This window comes from Scyliorhinus canicula, chromosome 5 (assembly GCF_902713615.1).
Source record: "Scyliorhinus canicula chromosome 5, sScyCan1.1, whole genome shotgun sequence".
Taxonomy (NCBI): Eukaryota; Metazoa; Chordata; class Chondrichthyes; order Carcharhiniformes; family Scyliorhinidae; genus Scyliorhinus; species Scyliorhinus canicula.
The window spans coordinates 89038119-89059170 of NC_052150.1; positions in this window are offsets into that span (position 1 = coordinate 89038119).

Below are 21052 nucleotides of genomic sequence, written 5' to 3' on the forward strand. Positions count from 1 at the left end.
GGACATAGCCTTAAATTGAGGGGTAATAGATATAGGACAGAGGTCAGAGGTGGGTTTTTTACGCAAAGAGTGGTGAGGCCGTGGAATGCCCTACCTGCAACAGTAGTGAACTCGCCAACAATGAAGGCATTTAAAAGTTTATTGGATAAGCACATGGATGATAAGGGCATAGTGTAGGTTAGATGGCCTTTAGTGTTTTCCATGTCGGTGCAACATTGAGGGCTGAAGGGCCTGTACTGTGCTGTATCATTCTATGTTCTATGTAGGTGGATCGGCTGCGCTAAATTGCCCCTTAATTGGAAAAAATGAATTGGGTACTCTAAATTTATGAAAAAAAAGGGTTGTTATCAGGGTGGAGATAATTTCCTTCAAAGCACGCTTGGAAAGGACTGCGGGGGTGGAGCGGCAGAGGCTGGTGGACTCCATCCTTGAGGTGGATCATCAGTAACCACGTGCCCCAACCATGGAGCTGCTGGCAAGCAGGAAAAAGCTGCAGACACAATTTTAATTACCATCAACGGGTAAGGCAGTGGGGCAGCTGCGACGTTGAGGGGGGGTATTTTATGAACATGAGGAGAAGGCAAGTTGTCTTTATAGTTCATCAGCTGAGTCCCGGGAGATTGTGCAGTTAAGGGACTAGGCAGTGTGGCTTCAGCCCCGCTTAAGGTCAATGTGGCTTTTGAAACATTTTATTGGATTGGATTTGTTTATTGTCACGTGTACCGAGGTACAGTGAAAAGTATTTTTCTGCAAGCAGCTCAACAGATCATTCAGTACATGGGAAGAAAAGGGAATTAAACAGAATTCAAGAAAATACATGAGAATACATAATAGGGCAACACAATATATACAATGTAACTACATAAGCATTGGCATCGGATGAAGCATACATGGGTGCAGTGTTAATGAGGTCAGTCCATAAGAGGGTCATTTAGGAGTCTGGTGACAGTGGGGAAAAAGCTGTTTTTGAGTCTGTTCGTGCGTGTTCTCAGACTTCTGAATCTCCTGCCCGATGGAAGAAGTTGGAAAAGTGAGTAAGCCGGGTGGGAGGGATCCTTGATTATGCTGCCCGCTTTCCCCCGGCAGCGGGAGGTGTAGATGGAATCAATGGATGGGAGGCAGGTTCGTGTGATGGACTAGGCGGTATTCACGACTCTCTGAAGTTCCTTGCGGTCCTGGGCTGAGCAGTTGCCATACCAGGCTGTGATGCAGCCCGATAGGATGCTCTCTATAGTGCATCTGTAAAAGTTGGTAAGGGTTAATGTGGACATGCCGAATTTCCTTAGTTTCCTGAGGAAGTATAGGCGCTGTTGTGCTTTCTTGGTGATAGCGTCAACGTGAGTGGACCAGGATAGATTTTTGGTGATGTGCACCTCTAGGAATTTGAAACTGCTCACCATCTCTACCTCGGCTCCGTTGATGCTGACAGGGGTGTGTACAGTACTTTGCTTCTTGAAGTCGATGACCAGCTCTTTAGTTTTGCTGGCATTGAGGGAGAGATTGTTGTCGTTACACCACTCCGCTAGGTTCTCTATCTCCCTCCTGTATTCGGACTCGTCGTTATTCGAGATCCGGCCCACTATGGTCGTATCGTCAGCAAACTTGTAGATGGAGTTGGAACCAAGTTTTGCCATGCAGTCGTGTGTGTACAGGGAGTAGAGTAGGGGGCTAAGTACGCAGCCTTGCGGGGCACCGGTATTGAGGACTATTGTGGAGGAGGTGTTGGTGTTCATTCTTACGGACTGTGGTGTGTTGGTCAGAAAGTCAAGGATCCAGTTGCAGAGTGGAGAGCCAAGTCCTAGGTTTTGGAGCTTTGATATGAGCTTGGCTGGGATTATGGTGTTGAAGGCGGAGCTGTAGTCAATAAATAGGAGTCTGATGTAGGAGTCCTTGTTTTCGAGATGCTCTAGGGATGAGTGTAGGGCCAGGGAAATGGCGTCTGATGTGGACCGGTTGCGACGGTATGCGAATTGAAGTGGGTCTCTGTATATAGATTAGGAGCCTCCAGCGGAGAGTTCAGCCATGATTGATTTTTTTCGATGGGTTATTCATCCCAATGGCAGAGAGGGGGAGGCGGAAAGAGTTGGAATCCCCATTGGGCCTACAGGAAATTCTGAAATGTATTGGGTTGATGTAGATGGCTAAAGCTCCTGGCTCTGACGGCTTCTGCACTGAGTTTTGTAAGAAGTTTGTGGAATTATTGATCCCTCTAATTTTAATGACTTGTGCAGGACTCTATTTCCATGACACTTTTGGGAAAAAAAATATATTTTTATTAAGGCATTTGTAATTTTAACAGTTTTCAAAAAACCCAAAGTGAACACCACATACCCAACCAGCAACCAAACCCAGCCAACATGGCTTGCATACTCAATTCCCCAATCCCAATTCCCCACCTAATCCAGCCTGAGAAACCCAGCCATGTCACTAACCCATACTCCCGATTTCGGGGGGTTCCGAGTCCCTCCATGCCAATAAGATCCGTCTCCGGGCTACCAGGGGTCAAAGGCCAAAACATCAGCCTCTCTCGCCCTCTGGACTCCCGAGTCTTCTGACACACCAAAGATCACTACCTTAGAACCACCCTTACCTTCAATACCTTGGGCATGACGTCGGCGAATCCCTGCCAAAATCCCCTAAGTCTCGGACATGGCCAAAACATATGGAGATGATTCGTGGGCACACCGGCCACACCTGTTCTTCACCTCTTCAAAGAACCTGCTCATCCAAGCCACAGTAATGTGCGCCCTGTGCACCACCTTAAATTGTATCAGGCTAAGTCTGGCACCTGACGAGGACACAGTGATTCGCCTCAGGGCATCCTCCCATGCCACGACCTCCTACCCTGCCCAGTTCTTCCTCCCACTTTTGCTTAACCTCACCTATCGGGGCTCCCTCCCAATCCATGAGCTCTTTATAAATTTCCGATACCTTCCCCTCCCCCACTCCCGTTTTCGACACTACCTTATCCTGTATGCCCTGGGGCAGCAGGTGCAGAAACGTCGAAACCTGCCTCCGCACAGAGTCCCTCACCGGCAAATAGCAGAACCCATTACCACCAGGCAGCTCGAGCTCCTCCTCCAATTCCTCCAAACACGGAAAGCCCCCATCCATAAACAGATCCCCAAACTGATTGATACCAGCTGTTGCCACCCCCGAAATCCCCCATCTAGCCCCTCCCCCAGCGCAAACCAGTGGTTGCCACAAATCTGTGCCCACGCAGACACCTCCTCCACCCCCAGATGCTTCCATCACTGCCCACACCCTCCGGGCAGCCACTATTACCGGGCTTGTTGAGTGCAGAGGCGCCGTTAACAGTGCCCTAAACTCGTGCCCCTACACGAAGCTGCCTCCACCGGCTCCCACACGGACCCCTCCTCCACTACCCACTTCCTGACCATTGCTAAGTTCACCATCCAATAATTTATAAAGTTCGGAAGGGCCAGCACCCCCCCCCCCCCTCTTCCCCCCCCCCCACACACACACGACCACCATCTGCACCCTCCCCGCCAGTGATAACGGGAGCATATTTCACCTTCTAAAGCCCCCCTTCATCTGCTCCACCAACCGAGTCAGATTGTGTAGCTGCTCCCACTCCCGTGCTACCTGGATGCCCAAATACCAAAAGCTCCCCCCACTACCTTTACCGGCATCTCTCCCAATATTTCCTGCCCTTTCCCATATTCAATTTATACCCTGAAAACCGGCCAAATTCCTCTAGGATCCCCATAATCTTCACTTCCTAGCGGATCCGAATTATACAAGGAGACCCTGTGCTCCACCTCCACCCCCACACTATCCCCTGCCAGTCATATCCCCTGCTAGTCCTTCGACGCTCTAGGCGCCATCGCCAGTGGCTCTACATCCAAGGCAAACAACAGTGGGGAGTGTGGACATCCCTACTTTGTCCCCCGATGTAGCCTAAAATAGTCTGAGCTCACCCGGTTCATCTGCAGACTTGCCACTGCTATCTGGAATAGCAACTGGACCTAGTCCACAAAACCCTGCCCAAACCCAAACCGTCTCAGGACCTTGTGGTGCTGTATTATATGTATTATGGTCAGACACATATACTAGAGGTACATGGGTAAATCCCTGCCAAGTAGGCGGCGTATAAATGTGTGTGCTCGCCGGTGCTGCAGCCATTCTGGTGGCAGCTACAGGAGGCACAACATCTTTGCTCAATAAATCCTCGATTATTCCACTACTCTCGTCTTTGTCATAATTGATAGTGCATCAATTTATTGAGTAAATATTTTTAAAACAATGGATCTTTGCATCAAGCCTGATTGCCTGCAGCTGAGCCCTCAAGCAGCCAGCGCTACGTCCGCTTTTGACCACTGGCTAGTCTGCTTCGAAAGCTACCTCCGACCATCTGCTGAGGAACCCTCGGATGTGCAGAAGCTCCAAGTCCTTTATTCACGGGTGAGCCCTGACATTTTTCCTCATCTGGGATGCGCCCACTTACTCTGAAGCAATGGAGCTCCTGAAGAGACATTACGTTCAGCCAGTCAACCAACTGTACGCCAGGCACCTCCTGTCCACGAGACAGCAACTCCCCGGTGAGTCCCTAGATGATTTCTGGCGTGCCCTGCACATTCTGGGTAGGAACTGTGACTGCCAGGCAGTTTTGGCAGTCCAGCATACAGAACCTTTAATCCAAGACACCTTTGTTACGGGCATGAGGTCTACGTACGTCTGCCAGCGCCTATTGGAGGGGGGGGGTATGCTTGATCTTGTGGGAACCAGGCAGCTCGTGAACTCGTTAACAGTGGCCTCCCATAACATCCAGTCGTATGCCCCCGACCGCGCGGCACCCTCATGGGTATCATGGGCCCCACCAGCTACCGACTCCAGCTCACCACAAGCCTGTGCCGCGCGGCAGCCAGCCAACCCCGGGGGCCCAAATGGTATTCCTGCGGGCAGAACAAACACCCCCGGCAGCGTTGCCCAGCAACCTGCAACAGATGCGGAAAGAAGGGATACTTTCTTTCTGTGTGCCAGGTCCGGTCGGTCGCCAGTGTTTGTACGCCCAGCGTTCCTATAGCCCCCACGCGCGACCATGGGGTCCACCAATTTCCTCCTCGCAAGCCATGTGCGGCCCGTGGGTGCCACCATCTTTTTCCCTGCAGGTCGTGGGCGCCGCCATCTTTAATGCTGCCCGCCATGTGCGCCCCGTGGGTGCCGCTATCTTCGGCGCCATTGTGAACGGCGCCTCAGGACCCCTGCTCGTCTGGAAGCTCGTCTGGCCATTCATCGCCTGCCACTACCTCCACCACCGCTGGCCAGCCCGGGGCCTCCCAGCATCTGCCGTAGATCGCCTCGATCACCCTGGACCAGTCCCGGCCCCGCAACCTCGCGACCGCAGTGACAACGGTGAAAATCGATGGGCACAAGACGTCCTGCCTTTTTGACTCCGGAGCACAGAAAGCATCATCCATTCCATGATGGTAAGGCGCTGCTCCCTCACGGTACACCCCGTCATCCAGAAAATCTCCCTGGCCTCCGGATCGCATTCCGTGGAAATCCGGGGGTACTGCATTGCGACCCTCCCCGTCCAAGGCGTAGAGTTTAGCAACTTCCGGCTCTACGTCCTGCCCACCTCTGTGCTGCCCTGTTACTCGGTCTGGACTTCTAGTGCCAGCTCCAAAGCTTAACATTAAAATTCGGCAGACCCCTACCCCCCCTCACCGTATGTGGCCTCACGACCCTTAAGGTCGATCCACCTTCCTTGTTTGCGAACCTCATTCCGGATTGCAAACCCGTCACCACCAGGAGCAGACGGTACAGTGCCCAGGACAGGACCTTCATCAGGTCGGAGGTCCAAAGGCTTCTTCAGGAAGGCACCATTGAGGCCAGCAACAGCCTCTGGAGAGCCCAAGTGGTAGTAGTAAAGACTGGGGAGAAGCACAGGATGGTCATTGACTGCAGTCAGACCATCAATCGGCACACGCAGCTCGACACATACCTCCTCCCACGCATATCTGACATGGTCAATCAGATTGCACAGTATCGGGTCTTTTCCACAGTGGATCTGAAGTTCGCCTACCACCAGCTCCCCATCCGCCTGGAGGACTGCCAATACACTGCGTGTGAAGCAGATGGCCGCCTCTATCACTTCTTCGGGTTCCCTACGGCGTCACTAATGGGGTCTCCATCTTCCAACGTGAGATGGACCGAATGGTTGACCGGTACGGACTGCGGGCCACCTTTCCGTACCTCGACAACGTCACCATCTGCGACCACGATCAGCAGGACCGCGACACTAACCTCCTAAAATTTCTCCAGGCCGCCAAGCTCCTTTAATCTCACATACAATAAGGAGAAATGAGTGTTCCGCACCAACCGTTTAGCCATCCTTGGCTATGTCATGGAAAATGGAGTTCTAGGGCCCGGCCCTGACCGCATATGCCCCCTCAGGGAGCTCCCCCTCCCCCACTGCCCCAAAGCCCTGAAATGATGCCTGGGGTTTTTCTCCTACTATGCCCAGTGGGTCCCTAATTATGCGGACAAGGCCCACCCACTCATACAGTCCACAGTTTTCCCCCGGCGGCTGAGGCCCGCCAGGCCTTCAACCGCATCAAGGCAGACATCGCCAAGGCCACGATGCACGCGGTCAACGAGTCCCTCCTCTTCCAGGTCGAGAACGATGCATCGGACGTATCTCTGGCTGCCACCCTCAACCAGGCGGGCAGGCCCGTGGCCTTCCTTTTCCCACACCCTCCATGCCGCCGAAATTCGGCACTCCTCTGTCGAAAAGGAGGCCAATGCCATTGTGGAAGCTGTGCGACATTGGAGGCTTTACCTGGCCGGCAGGAGATTCACTCTCCTCACTGACCAACGATCGGTTGCCTTCATGTTCAATAATACACAGTGGGGCAAGATCAAAAACGATAAGATCTTGAGGTGGAGGATCGAGCTCTCCACCTATAATTACGATATTTTGTATCACCCGGGGAAGCTCAACAAGCCCCCTGACGCCCTATCCTGCGGTACATGTGCCAGCGCACAAGTGGACCGACTCCGGGTGCTCCACTATGACCTCTGCCACCTGGGGATCACCCGATTCTTCCATTTCATCAAGGCCCACAACCTGCCCTACTCCATTGAGGAGGTCAGGACTGTCACCAGAGACTGCCAAGTCTGCGCAAGGTGCAAGCCACACTTCCACCGGCCAGATTGAGCGCGCCTGGTGAAGGCCTCCCGCTCCTTTGAGCGCCTCAGCATGGACTTCAAAGGGCCCGCCCCTCCACAGACCGCAACATGTACTTTCTGAACGTGGTCGATGAGTATTCCCTTTTCCCTTTCGCTATCCCGTGCCCCGATATGACTTCTGCCACGGTCAGTAAAGTCCGCCACAGCATCTTCACTCGGCTCGGTTTCCCCACCTACGTCCACAACAATCGGGTATCCTCCTTTGAGTGATAAGCTGCGTCAGTTGCTGCTTAGCAAGGGCATTGCCTCGAGCAGGACGACCAGCTACAACCCCCGGGGAAACGGGCAGATGGAGAGGGAGAACGGGATGGTCTGGAGGGCCGTCTTGCTGGCCCTGCGGTCTAAAAATCACCCGGTCTCCCGCTGGCAGGAGGTCCTCCTGACGCGCTCCACTCCATCCGATCGCTCCTCTGCACCGTGACTAACGAGACTCCTACACGCGAACCCGCGGTACGCCTTCGTGGCATACCCCGTCGGGCGCCAGGACACAGTCTCCCTCCGGGACCCGGCACCCACTGGATCCCCACCCACGGCCCCCGACCCGACACCCCAACCACCACCCCCCCCCTCTGTTGCCTCATTTATCTCTGCCCCACTCCCCCCCCCCCCCCCCCTCCCCCCAGCGAACGTCACGCAGCCCCCGCCCCAGGAGGATCCGTCCTCCCACTGTTTTCACTCTGGGGTGACGAAGACGAGGACATCACGCTCCCGGAGTCACAGGTGACCAAGTCAGCGCCACATCACCACCAGGACTGAGGCGATCACAGAGGAGGGTCAAGGCCCCCGACAGACTGAACTTGTAAATCTATTTTGTCCACCACCCCCGCTGGACTCTTTTTTTAACAGTGGGTGAATGTGGTAGTGGTAGTCACCACTAGCTGTATTATATGTATTACGGTAAGATACATATACTAGAGGTACATGGGTAAATCTCTGCCTGCTGGCTCCGCCCAGTAGGAGACATATAAATGTGTGTGCTCGCTGGTGCTGCAGCCATTCTGGTAGCAGCTACAGGAGGCACAACATCTTTGCTCAATAAAGCCTCGATTATTCCACTGCTCTCGTCTTTGTGGTAATTGATAGTGCATCAGACCTCCCAGAAGTATTCCCACTCCATCTGATCAAAGACCTTTTCCGCATCCATGGCGACCTCCACCTCTCATCGCTTGGGCATCATTGTCACATTTAACAGCCTCCTGATATTTCCTGCCAAATGCCTCCCCTTCGCAAACCACGTCTGGTCCTCCCCTATCACCCCTGGCACACAATCCTCTATTCTTGAGGCCAAAATCTTGGCCAGTAGCTTGGGATCTACATTTAGAAGGGAGATTGGCCTGTACAACCCACACTATTCCGGGTCCTTTTCCCGCTTCAGATGAGAAGAATTGAGGCCTGCAACATCGTTGGGAGGACCACCCCTTGCTCCCTAGCCTCATTAAACGGCCTTACTAACACTGGCCCCAGCACTCCCGAGAATCTTTAATAAAACTCCACTGGGTACCCGTCCGTGCCCAGGGCCTTGCCCGACTGCATAGCCTCCAGCCCCTCCACCACTTCACCAGCCCAATTGGGGCCCCAGGCCCTTCACCAGCTCCTCTTCCACCCTTGGGAACTCCAATCCCTCTGGAAACCACCTCATCCCCTCCACCTCTTTTTTAAAGAGCGAGTCACTGTCAATTGTTAAGGGGTTTAGTTTAGTGGGGGGAGGGGGGGGCCTTGGTCAGATGGGGCACCTGATTGTTTATTGTGTTCTTTTTGCATTGTAACTTAAATTAACTATTTTTTTTATTATTTTGTTTATAATTTAAAATGTTCAATAAAAAATATATATTTTAAAACTGTATAACCGACTCTTATAACCTGCTGTAGAAGTCCCTAAACACCCTTTCACCCCCTTCCGGTCCAGGACCGTATCCCCCCCTCTTATCCTTCACTTTTCCAATCTCCCTCGCCGCTTCCTCAACTGGTGCGCCAGCATCCTGCGTGCCTTGTCTCCATATTCATACACTGCCCCTCTCGCCCTTGTCTGCTGCCCCACCGCCTTCCCCGTAGATAGCAAACCGAAATCTACCTGCAGCTTCTGCCGTTCCTTCAGCAGTGCCACCTCTGGGGCTTCCGAGTACTTCCTGTCCACCTGGAGAATCTCCCTCACTAATCTATCCCTCTCCACCTGCTCTGCCTTTTCCCTGTGTGCCCGTATCAAGATATACTCCCCTCTCCACTGCCTTCAGCACCTCCCATACCATGGCTGCTGAAACCGTCCCCATATCATTTATCTCCACATACCTCCGGATGGCCTCCCTCACCCACTCAAACACCTCTTCCTCGTCAACAGCCCTACATCAAACCTCCATTGTGGGTGCTGGCCCATCCCTTACTCACCAGCAAGTCCACCCAGTGTGGGGCGTGATCTGACACCACAATCGCCGAGTACTCAGCATCCACCACCCCCGCCAGAAATGTCTTATCTAAAATAAAGAAGTCAATTCGGGAGTACACTTTGTGCACATGGGAGAAGAATGAATATTCTTTCGCTCTCTGCCTCCCAAACCTCCATGATCCACCCCCCCCATGTGTTCCATCAACCCTTTTAGCTTCTTTGCTACTACCGACACCCTCCCTGATCTCTAGCTCGACCGATCTAGCCGTGGATCTGTGACCATATTACAGTCTCCCCTCCCTCATAATCAGCCGATGCTTGTGCAGATCAGGGATCTTTCCTAACACTCGCCTCATGAATGCTACATCATCCCAGTTCGGAGCATAAATGGTCACCAGCACCACCGGCATCCCCTCCAATTTCCCACTCACCATAACCTACCTCCACCCACATCAAAAGCCACCCACTTGTTAATCTAAATCGCTATTCCCCTTGTTTTGGAATCTAGCCCCGAATAAAATACCTGCCTTACCCACTCTTTCCTCAGCCTAGTCTGATCTACCACCCCCAGGTGTGTCTCCTGTATCATCGCCACGTCCGCTTACAAGCTTTTCAAATGTGCAAACACACGGGCCCCATTGAACGGTCCATTCAACCCTCTCACATTTCATGTGGTTTCTCTCTCTCTCTCTCTCTCTCTCTCTCTCCTCTCTCTCTCTCTCTCTCTCTCTCTCTCTCTCTCTCTCTCTCTCTCTCTCCCCCACACACACACACACAGATCAACCATAACCCCAGTCTGCGTCCCGCACCTCCTCGGGCCCGCCCTTGGGTGCTCACCATCATCGACCCTCCCCTGTCAGCAATTCACCCCGCCTCCACCCCCCCCCCCCACCTGCCCAAACACAAAATAACACCCACCCTCCCCCCACTAACCACCTGCTCACCTTCCACTGCGCTTCCATGAACTAGTCCGCCCAGCGAGTGGGTAGTCCCCAACAATGGCGCCTTAGAATCCTACCGCCCCCCCACCCTATTCAACCATCCTCCCAGTGCAAACTTAACAACCCCCACCAAATACAAAGAAAAGAGCAACCCACCATCCCACATCAGGAAAAAAAACAAACCCAAAACAAAAACACTGGACCAAACACAGTACAAAAGTGACCAAAACAAACCTCAAAAGAACAGAACGGGAACATCTCCTCCAGAGTTCAATGTCCTTTTTTGCCAGTTCATTGTCTCTGACAAAATCCATCGCCTCCTCCGGCATCCCAAAGTAGAGTTCCAGACCATTATATGTTACCCACAGGTGTGCCAGATACAGCATGCCAAACCTCAGCCCCTTCTTAAAGAGGGCCGCCTTCATCTTGTTGAAATCTCCTTCTGCGCAGCTCCGCATCCAGGTCCTGATACACGCACAGCTCACGACCTTCCCAGGTGCAGCGCCTCAACTGTCTGGCCCACCTTAAAATCCGTTCCTTATACAAGAACTGATGCAGGCGCACCACCATCACCCTCTGCGGCTCGTTCCTCTGTGGCTTCCTCATTAGTGCCCTGTGTGCCCAGTCCACTTCCAAGGGCCAAACAAATGCCTCCTGTCCCAACAGCTTCTCAAACATACGCACTGGCATCCACTCCCTCACTCTGGCAGGCCCATTATCCTTAAATTCTGTCTGCGCGATTGATTCTCTAAATCTTCGATTCTCCAAATCTTCCACTTTCTCCTGCAGCCTCCTTTGTTGATCCCGCATCAAGTCCATCTCCACTGCCATCGAGGCAAGCTGCTCCTTGTGTTCCCCCACCACCTCCTCCACCTTCTGGATCGCCTGGCTCTGTGCCTCCAGCCTCGTCTCCATGCGGTCGATCCCCGCCTTTATTGGGTCCACCACCCTGGCCAGGTGTTCCAAGTTCTCCTTCCTCTGCTGGGCAAATTTCTCATGGAAGAAGCCCACTCACTGCTCCATCGACCACTGAGCAGGCAGGATCGGTCTCTGACCCTCCGTCATCTTCCCCTGTGTCGCAGGCACCACACCAGCTTTTGACAATTGTTCGCTCCTTTTTTGATCACTTCTTGTCCACAAATCCATGCACCGGAGGGATACTCCTTCCTTCTACCCGTCCTGCACCTTTTACAATCTCTCAGCCCAGCTGTTAACTGGGGAAAAGATCCAAAAGGTCCACCACGAGCGGGAGCCACCAAATGTGCGACCACTCACACCATGGCTGCCACCGGAAGTCTGATTTCCATGATACTTTTTTTTTTATAAATGTTTTTTATTCAGTTTTCATGTTTTATATTGAACAAATTACAAATTGTTAGAGAGAGAAAAAAAAACACGCAAAAATTAACATATATATTTACAGGTGAGCATCTTTGTAGTAATAACTGGGGCCTCCCCCTCTTTGCTGGCATACATATTTTACATTCCCCAACATGTTTATTGGCATTTATTTAGTTTGGTTTTGGGCCTTAGCTAGCCATCAAACCCCCGTAACGAGCCCGTAGCCCCCCCCCCTCCCCGCCGGCTACCTTCCCCCGACTATTCTTCCTCTTGTACGTTGGCCACAAACAGGTCCCGGAACAATTGCATGAATGGCTCCCACGTTCTGTGGAAGCCGTCGTCCGACCCTCGGATGGCGAATTTGATTTTCTCCATTTGGAGAGAATCCGAGAGGTCGGACAGCCAGTCTGCAGCTCTGGGCGGTGCTGCTGACCGCCAGCCAAACAGGATTCTACGGCGGGCGATCAGGGAGGCAAAGGCAAGGGCGTCCGCCCTCCTCCCCAGGAATAGATCTGGCTGGTCTGAAACCCCGAAGACCGCCACTATCGGGCATGGCTCCACCCTCACCCCCACCACTTTGGACATAGCCTCGAAGAAGGCTGTCCAGTACTCCACAAGTCTGGGGCAAGACCAGAACATGTGGGCGTGGTTGGCCGGGCCTCTTTGGCACCGCTCACATCTGTCCTCCACCTCCGGGAAGAACCTACTCATACGGTTTCTCGTTAAGTGGGCTCTATGTACCACTTTTAGTTGCGTCAGGCTGAGCCTTGCGCACGTGGAGGTGGAGTTGACCCTATGCAGTACTTCGCTCCAGAGTCCCCATCCTATCTCCATCCCCAGGTCGTCCTCCCATTTCCTTCTTGTTGCGTCCAGTACGGTGTCGTCCCTATCTACCAGTCGGCCATACATGTCACTACAGTTCCCTTTCTCTAGGATACTTGCGTCCAGTAGGTCTTCCAGTAGTGTCTGTCGTGGCGGTTGTGGGTACGTCCTTGTCTCCTTTCGTAGGAAGTTTTTGAGCTGCAGGTACCGTAGCTCGTTCCCCCCAGCTAGCTGAAATTTCTCTGTCAGTTTGTCCAGTGTTGCGATCCTGTCGTCTGTGTATAGGTCCCTGACTGTCAGTGTTCCCCCGTCCTGTCTCCACCTTTTGAAGGTGGCGTCAGTCAGTGCTGGTTTGAACCTATGGTTGTTGCAGATGGGAGCCTTGTCCGACATTTTGTTCAGGCCAAATTGCTGCCGCAGTTGGTTCCAGGATTGGAGGGTGGCTGTCACCACTGGGCTGCTGGAGTGTTTTTTGGGTGGGGATGGGAGTGCTGCCGTGGCGAGGGCCCGGAGGGAGGTCCCCATGCAGGAGGCCTCCTCCGCACGCACCCACTCGGCTTCTGGCTCCTGGATCCATCCCCTTACTCGCTCGGCTGTTGCCGCCCAGTGGTAGAATTGTAGATTCGGGAGGGCTAGCCCCCCCCTGCATTTTGTTTTCTGTAGGACCTTCTTTGGGATCCTAGCATTTTTACCCCCCCCATACGAACGCCATGATAAGTTTGTCCAGCGCTATGAAGAAGGCCTTGGGGATGTAGATCGGAATGGATCTAAACAGGAAGAGGAACCTGGGCAATACGTTCATTTTGATCGTCTGGACTCTTCCTGCGAGGGAGAGTGGGAGTGTGTTCCATCTTTGCAGGTCCTTTTTTACTTCCTCCGCCAGGCTGGTGAGGTTCCATTTGTGGATCCCTTTCCAGTCATGGGCTATTTGGATCCCCAGGTAGCGGAATTTATGCCGGGCTTGTTTGAATGGCAGCCCCTTTAGTGCTGCCCCCCCCCCCCCCCCCCCCCCCCCCCCCCCCTGCTGGTGTACTGGGAAGATCTCGCTTTTGCTCATGTTGAGTTTGTAGCCCAAGAAGGCTCCAAACTCTTTCAGGAGCGCGATGATTCCGTCCATGCTGCTTTGTGGGTCCGAGATGTAGAGGAGCAGATCGTCTACATAGAGTGAGACTCTGTGCTCTCTGCCTCCCCTTCGGATCCCCCTACAATTTTTTGCTGCCCTGAGCGCAATTGCTAGCGGTTCGATTGCTAGTGCGAACAGCAGTGGGGACAGTGGGCATCCTTGTCTGGTGCCCCTGTGCAGCTGGAAGTATTGGGAGTTGGTATTGTTGGTCCGTACACTCGCCATGGGGGCGTTGTATAGGAGTTTTACCCCCGCGGTGAACCCTGTTCCAAGCCCGAACCGCTCCAGTACCTCTATGAGGTATTTCCATTCGACTCTGTCGAAGGCCTTTTCTGTGTCCAGGGAGACGATCACCTCTTGTGTTCTCTCCCCGGAGGGGGTCATTATCACGTTCAGCAGGCGCCTGATGTTCGAGGTGAGCTGTCTACCTTTGACAAAGCCCGTCTGGCCCTCTGTGACCACCTCAGGTACACAGTCTTCTAGCCTTTTGGCTAGGATTTTGGCCAGTATTTTGGCGTCTGCATTCAGCAGAGATATGGGTCTGTATGACCCACATTCCGTTGGGTCTTTGTCTTTCTTAGGTATCAGCGAGATTGAGGCCTGTGCTAACGTGGGTGGCAGTGTGCCCCTAGCTAGCGAGTCTGTGAACATCTCCCGCAGGTGCGGGGCCAGCGCTGTCGCAAATTTTTTGTAGAAGTCCGCCGGGAATCCGTCCGGTCCCGGCGCCTTCCCCGTCTGCATGGAGCTGATACTGTCCATGATCTCTCCCAGTGCTAGTGGTGCTTCCAGGTCCCGTTTCCTTCCCTCTCCCACGACTGGTATGACCAGTCCATCAAGGAACCGGTTCATCCCAGCCTTCCCCGTTGGGGGCTCTGAGGTGTACAGCTCTTGGTAGAAGGCCTTGAAGGTTTTGTTAATCCTCTCTGGTTCTGTTTCCAACATGCCTCTGGTACCCCTGATTTGCCCAATTTCTCTGGTGGCTGCCTGCTTTCTCAGCTGGTGTGCCAACAGGCGGCTGGCTTTGTCTCCGTGTTCGTACAGGGTCCCGCGTGCCTGGCGGAGTTGGTGCACTGCTTTCCTGGTGGAGAGCAGGTCAAAGTTCCTTTGTAGTTCTTTTCTCTCCGCCAGGAGCTCTACGGTCGGGGCCTCGGAGTATTTACGGTCTACCTCCAGTATGGAGTCGACCAGCTTCTGCCCAGCCACCCTTTCCTCCCTATCTCTTTGCGCTTTGAAGGCAATAATTTCCCCTCTTATTACGGCCTTAAGTGCTTCCCAGAACTTGGAGGATGATACCTCCCCGTTTTGGTTGTTCTCCGTGTACTCCGCTATGGCCCGCGCTATCCTTTCGCTGAAGGCCTTGTCAGCTAGTAAGGCACCGTCCAACCTCCATGTGGCGCGCTGGGCCCTTCCCGTCTCCAGCCGCACGTCCATGTAGTGTGGGGCGTGGTCTGATATCACAATTGCGGAGTATTCCACCTTGTCTATCCCTGGAAGCACCGTTTTCCCCACCACAAAGAAGTCAATTCTGGAGAACACGTTGTGTACTGGGGAGAAGAAGGAGAATTCTTTCTCCCCCGGGTGGGCGAACCTCCAGGGGTCCACAGCTCCCATCTGCTCCATAAAGTGACCGAGTTCCCTTGCCATGTTTGAGGTTTTCCCCGTTTTGGGGTTTGATCTGTCCGTCTTTGGGTCCTGTACACAGTTGAAGTCCCCCCCCATGATTAGTCGATGCGTCGCTATGTCTGGGATTTCTGCCATGGTCTTTTGGATGAAGCTCGTGTCGTCCCAGTTGGGCGCGTACACGTTGACTAGGACTACCGGCGCCCCATCCAGGGCCCCGCTGACCATGACATATCGCCCCCCTGGGTCTGTAACCGTCTTTGTCGCCCTAAACATTGTCCTCTTGCCGATCAGTATCGCCACCCCCCTGGCCCTTGTCCCATAGCAGGAATGGTAGGTTTGTCCCACCCAGCCCTTTCTTACACGCAGTTGGACCTGCTCCCTCAGATGCGTCTCTTGGAGGAAGACTATGTCGGCCCTCATATTTCTGAGGTGGGTGAGGACTCTGGATCTCTTCACAGGGCCATTAAGTCCCCTATTTCCATGATACTTAACAAGGACTAGGAACGTACGGAATGTGGGTCGTTTCGACCTATTTCACTTTGAACACGGACGCTAAGTTACTCACAAATTGCTGGCACTGCGGTTGAAGTCCTGCCTCACAGAGGTGATCTCCGAGGACCAAATTTGCTTCATCAAGGGTCTGTAATTGTCGGCCAATATACACCAGTTAATAAATGTTGTTTTCTCCCCTCTTCAATAGCTGAGCCGGAGGTGATTGAAAAGGCATCTGTGGAGATTCTTAAGTAGGATGTTCTTTCCAGGGGCCGGTGCAGACTCAATGGGCCGAATGGCTTCCTTCTGCACTGAGAATGCTACGATTTCCTTTTTTAAAGAGCTAGTCACCGTCAATTGTTAAGGGGTTTAGTTTAGTGCGGGGGCCTTGGTCAGATGGGGCACCTTTTTTTGTTCTTTTGGCATTGTAACTGGAATTAACTGTTTTTTATTATTTTGTTTCTAATTAAAAATGCTCAATTTAAAAAAATATATATTTTAAAACTGTAAAGCACTTGGGATGACCTGAGGTCATGAAAGCTGTTTTGTAAATGCTAGTTCTTTTTTCTTGTTTCGTATATTGGCAACAAACCCATTGTCTCAGCTGATTGTTGATGTACCATCAATTGGGCGCGAGGCACGATGAAGGTCCAAACTTAGGCTTTAATCAGCTAGATGTTAGCCCGGTGGTCGACTACAGAGAAAGGCCGACCGCCGTGAACTCTGGGTACTTATACCCCGCCTCGGAGGCGGGGTCTACTTTCCTCTCGACCAATTGGTGAACAGTCACATGACTACACCCAGCCAATCAACCGAGAGGTACATGACCAGGCAGAGCCAATGGGAAACCAGTGCTCTGCACCAATGGCAGTGCTCCTATCCATACCACCACAATTGTTTAGGTGACCGGTAGGCAGATTTCAACACCGGGTTGTGCGTCGTCATGCACTTGGAACAAAGAAATGATAATGGCGGAAGTATTGCTGAGGTCCTTCTTAGTCCTCAGCTGGGGCCCTGTGCTCAGTTCTGGGCACTGCACCTTCGACCCAGTATAATGGTCTTGGAAGGAGTGCAGCACAGATTCACCAGAACAGGAGAGAGGACATAAATCAGGTTTATATACCCTGGAATGTTTCAGGTTATGGGATGGATTGAGTGAGATTTTAGCATTTTGAAAGGAATTGGTGGTGTAGATAGAGAGAACCTCTTAAGGGAGCATGACCTTAAAATCAGAGGCCATTTAGAGAGAAAGGAAACGCTTTATCACACAATTGTGTGGAACCCCCCCCACACTCTCCAGAAAACCAATGCTAACTCAATTAATTTGAAATTGATCGATTTTTGCTAGCCAGGGCTACTAAGAAACATTGAAGTGAGGGTAGGTATGTGGCATTAGGATACAGATCCGTCGTGATCTCTGAATGGTGAAATAGGCTCAAAGCCCACATCTGTTCCTGTGTTCCTAGTGTATGTGGGCCTCTTTAGGGACCACAGAGAATCAATACATCACTGTATTGCACTATATGCAGGGAAATTAGGCTGTTATGAATATTTTCTTTTAATAAAGACAAAACAAATATTGTCAATTTTCTCCAGCAGCTTAATTTAATTTTTTTAATGAAAATTTGACTTTGAATTGTCAGGGGCAGACTGTATTTGGAAAGAGTAATTATAGTAATAGTTTTAGCAATAGGTGTTGCAAACTGTTTTGTTTTGTTTTATTTTCTAAAGACCTGTGATCAGAATTGGAAAATGTTAAACATTTAGCCAATACAGAGGTGGAGAAACTGTGTGAGGATGGGGCCAGCAGAGTGTGGATGGAGGAGAAAGGAAAGAATAAAAGAAAGTAGGTTTGTGATACGATGGGCGACAGAAATGACGATGGGGACAATGGTGGTTGTCAGAAAGGCGGGGTAAAGGGCAAGTTATTGTGAGAGCTGTCTCACAGACTAGTCAAACGACAGACTGACATAGTCATACTCACAGAATCATATCTTGCGGACAATACCCCAGACACCACCATCAAAATCCCTGGGTGTGTCCCGTCTAGACCCATCAGAGGCATAGTGGTATACAGTCGGTACGGAGTTGTCTTGGGAGTGTTGAACATCGACTTTGGACCATAAGTCTCATTGCATCGGGTCAAACATGGGGTTACAAGGTAACCTCTTATTCGTTACCCCCTACCGCTTCCCCCCTCAGCGAATCGGTGCTCCTATATGAAATGAAATGAAAATCGCTTATTGTCACGAGTAGGCTTCAATGAAGTTACTGTGAAAAGCCCCTAGTCGCCACATTCCGGCACCTGTCCGGGGAGGCTGGTACGGCAATCGAACCGTGCTGCTGGCCTGCTTGGTCTGCTTTAAAAGCCATCGATTTAGCCCAGTGTGCTAAACCAGCCCCTATATCCTGAATGCCATTGTTTAAAAAGCACTGAAAGTAGCAAGGGCACAGAATGTCACTGGGTGGGGGATTCCATGTCCATCACCGAATGGCCCAGATGTGCAATTATGGACTGAGCTGGTTGAGTTCTAAAAGACATAGCTGCTAGACTGGGTCTGCGGCAGGTGTGAAGGAACCAACAGAGTTTGACCTCATTCTCACTTATCTACCTGCCGCAGGTGCTTCGGTCTATTACAGTATTAATAGCTGTGACCTCGTGAAGTCCCGTCTTCACATTGAGAATACCCTCCATCATGTTATGTGGTATCACCACCTTACTAAAATCGATTGCTAATTTTGAATTGATCTAACAACTCAAATCAAAACTAGGTATCCAGAAGGCACAGTGGGCCATCAGGAGTAGCAGAGTTGTATGAAACCACAATCTTGAACCTTGTGACTGGGCATACCCCTGCTCCACTATTACAACAAGCCAGAGATCAACCGTGGCTCAATGAAGAGTGAAGGCGGGCATGTCAGGAACAACTCATTCAGTCATGGACAGTTAAGGAATAACCGAAGGAGGAGGCTCCAACAATATCCCCATCCTCGATAACGGCGGACCCCTGCATACCAGTGCAAAAGACAAGGCTGAAGCATTTACAACAATCCTCATCCAGATGTGCTGAGAGAATGATCAATCACTGCCTCCTACTGAAATCCCCAGCTTTTCATGTATCAGTCTTCAACCAATAATATTCACTCCATATGATATCAAGAAATGGCTGAAAGCACTGGATACTGTGAAGTTTCATGGCATAAGGCTAATCTTCCTTTTAAATGGACACAAAAAACCTTAAAGATGGCTGCAAAAGTCATGACCTTTGTCATCCGTACAGTGGTCAAGCTCTAGAAGGCTGCCAAGTGGATTGCAGGTATGCATATCCAGAAATGCAAAGACATTTTGCATTTAATTTGCAATTCCATAAGAGTAAATGGAAACTCATTCCATTTCCTCGAGGTTTGAATAACTGTCCTCTCTCTTCAAACCTAGGAGAATGGGAAACATTCAAGTTAAAGGTTGAGACATTTAAAAGTTTAATTTCCTCAGATAAAAAGACAATGGATGAGCACCCCCCCCCCGCCCCCCCACTCTGCAGGCTGGGACTCATCCAATACCTAATATTGAAGCATGATTTGACAGTTTGGGATAGCAGCCATTTTAAGTTTTGGAACTCTATAAAGTCTGTTTGAGAACAGCTCTTTTACATGCAAACTGACAAGAAGAACTCTGAGAAACATCATCAGTGAGGGTGATGGAACCATCAATTCAGCGAACACGTTTAGTTGTGTCGAAATTCTGTGGCTTACCCTCGCGTGCAGTAGTTTTAGCGGTGCTGATCTCGGCCAGGTAGGCCTTAAAACATTTCAGCCAGTGGCAGAAGGTTTCTTTCGCCTCTGCATCCTGCGGATCGAGTTCTAGACGTCCTGGTTTTAGAGCGGATTCCATGCTTTACTTCGGCACCTTCTTCCAAAGATGTGCGGGTTAGGTGGATTGGCCATGCTAAATTGCCCGTAGTGTAAGGTTAATGGGGGGATTGTTGGGATACGGGTTACGTGGGTTTAAGTAGGGTGATCATTGTTCGGCACAACATCGAGGGCCGAAGGGCCTGTTCTGTGCTGTACTGTTCTATGTTCTATATGTTCTTCTTAAGTGTATTAAATTGATGGAACCATCAATTCAGCGAACACGTGTAGTTGGATCTGAACAGAGGCTTTAATACACTTACGACAGAGCCAGCCTATTCGTCGTTGAACTCCAGATGACTGCAGGCTGGCACTAAGGCACTGATCTTTACACATCGGTCCCAGGGGGAGGAGTCCTGGGCGGAGCCAAGGGAGGATCCCAGTACAAACTCTCGCGTGCTCCCAGAACGACTCCCCCTGGTGGTCGGATAGTGCAACTGCACTTACAATGGTGGATAGTGAACATATATACACGGAGTTATATTGGCAACTATATACAGCATTGATCTTACAACGGGTAGATAACGAACATATATACATGGAGTGATATTGGCAACTATATATAGTGTGAATCACATTCCCACATTCACCCCCTGTTAACAAAATCAAGTCCGGCGGGAGTGATGGCTCAAAGAGTCAGTCTGTCCGGCGGACGAATTGTCCGTTTTGATCTGCGGAGCACCGGGGTTGCAGCCTCTTGCGGTGGCTGGGCGGGCGTCGAGGTCTGGGGTATGGTTGCCGGCTCCGGGGCGAGTCTTGTCCGAGCCTCATACACCACCTGGTTAAATGGAGGCGGGGGCGGGCTGGTGCTGCCGATCGGGACTGGTGGGGTGAGCTCGCAGAATCGGGGGCGCAAGGGGGAGGCCGCATAGGGAACGGGGAAAGGAGTTCCTCGGTGGGGGTAGATGGGGGTCTGGATCCAGCGGGTGCCAGGTCCCGGAGGGATACTGCGTTCTGGCGACCGTCCGGGAACTCAACAAATGCGTACTGTGGGTTGGAATGAAGCAGGCGCACCTTTTCAACAATGGGGTCGGTTTTGTGCGCCCTGACGTGCTTCCTTAGGGTAACCGGGCCTGGCGTCCTCAGCCACGCCGGAAGTGAGACCCCTGTGGTAGTTCTCCTGGAAAAAATGAAGAGCCGATCGTGGGAGGTTTGGTTGGTAGCTGTACACAGGAGGGATCTAATTGCGTGGAGCGCATCAGGGAG